This window comes from Indicator indicator, chromosome 22, assembly GCF_027791375.1.
Source record: "Indicator indicator isolate 239-I01 chromosome 22, UM_Iind_1.1, whole genome shotgun sequence".
Classification (NCBI taxonomy): domain Eukaryota; kingdom Metazoa; phylum Chordata; class Aves; order Piciformes; family Indicatoridae; genus Indicator; species Indicator indicator.
The window spans coordinates 4,552,230-4,553,842 of record NC_072031.1 but is presented as its reverse complement, the minus strand read 5'-3'; the positions used below and the strand labels follow the sequence as shown (position 1 = coordinate 4,553,842).

The 1,613-nt window shown below is 49.0% G+C and overlaps 1 non-coding gene across 1 annotated transcript; it reads left to right on the top strand.

Annotated features, from left to right (window-relative positions):
• TRNAT-CGU (transfer RNA threonine (anticodon CGU)) lies at positions 1 to 72 on the top strand. Its single transcript has one exon. It is a non-coding gene; the product is annotated as a tRNA-Thr (tRNA).
• The last annotated feature ends 1,541 nt before the right edge of the window (positions 73 to 1,613 follow it).

The following is a 1,613-nucleotide window of genomic DNA, read 5'->3' as shown; positions in this document are numbered from 1 at the left end:
GGCGCGGTGGCCAAGTGGTAAGGCGTCGGTCTCGTAAACCGAAGATCACGGGTTCGAACCCCGTCCGTGCCTCGCTGTGTTCCGCGCCGGCGGTAGCTTCTCCCATCATTTTTAGGGGAAGGCGGTTCGGCAGTAGCTCCGCACCTCCGCCCTACCCGGCCGGTGACAGTGGCACGACGATGGTGCCTCCCCCGGCCCCGACAGAACGGTCGGCTGCCCGCGGGAAGCCAGGCGGTAGAGCCCGCCTGCAAAACGTCGAGAGCAAGTACCGGGGCGCGGAGCGTCACACCTGCGCACGGCGCTCGTGCTGCTCCCGCCCGTGCCGCTCTCCGCCCCTGCCTGCTGCCGCCCTGAACAAAGCGACGTGGCGAGCGCCCTCCTCCTCTCGGTTTTCACGTCGGCCAGACCTGCACTCCTCTACCTCCCTGCACCGGCTTCCGAAACCTCTTTCCACCTTTGCAACGATAGAAGTATTTTTTTTCCTCAGAACACCTTTCCTGGGGTTTGATCCTTACTCGAGACCCTCGAACTCAGCCTGAAGAAGCAAAAGTAGAAGGTAGTCGGAAATTGCAATGAAAAGATGTCTACCCGTGAAACTGTGGCGCACGCGTTTCCTACACGGGCACCTCGAAGCACACGCTGGTGCCCACTGTGAAAGGGATTCGTTCTTGTGAGGAGTAAGTGGAGCCTCTTCAAACTCTTACTTGAAGAGCCGTTCTCCACAGGTTGTAGCTACCAAGACCATCCTGTAAAATTCCTGGCTATTTTGCTTGTTCCACCCCCCACTACATAATTTAATTATTTATTAATTCGGTCCTGTCTTTGGGTCAGTAAAACATGAGGTTTCTTCGTCTGTATCACTAACCTCTAAGTATTATTTGCAATTCGGTTAGTGTTCCCTTTACATTTTATATGTTTTTTTTAAGGAGAAAAACTCTCTGTGTGGCTGAGGACGAGCCAAGAGCCGTTGGCTTAAGCACAGAAGTGTGGTGCTCACCCGTGCCGGGCACAAGCAAACCCAGGTACTGCAGATACTGCTAGCCCAGCAGGGTCACCAGCAGCCAGGCAGTCCAGCTGAGGGGGCTGATGGGACCAGCCACCAGACTTGTGCACACAGTTAAGGGCTGACAGCACTTAAAGCGATCCTAACAATGCCAATAACAATAACAGCACCACAAACTGAAGGAAATACTTATTAAATCACATTTGATATTTACTTACATTTTAAATTTCACTGTCCTTTGATTATTCCACAGTTTTGTTTTCTTCCTGGCAAATCTTCCTCTCAGTATGCACCACGGTTATCTAGACTCAAAACTGTACAATTGTAAGAACAAAAATAACTGTCCTTGAATATTTACACTAGATTTTGTAAAGTCTTTTGCAATAGAATACATACATTCTGTTGGTAGGTCAAAATCATCATTCACATTGTATTTGGAGTCAAAGAAGGGCTGCAACTGTTTTACATAAGGTGCTTTTCTTTGCACAGATTTGGTGTTATAAAGATTATCTGACTGTATTAAATGCCTGTGATTGAAATACAGATTGTTTGGTTTGTTGTGTTTTTTCCCCCTTAGTTTACTGTCAGTATCACAAGTGTTTAGACCTGC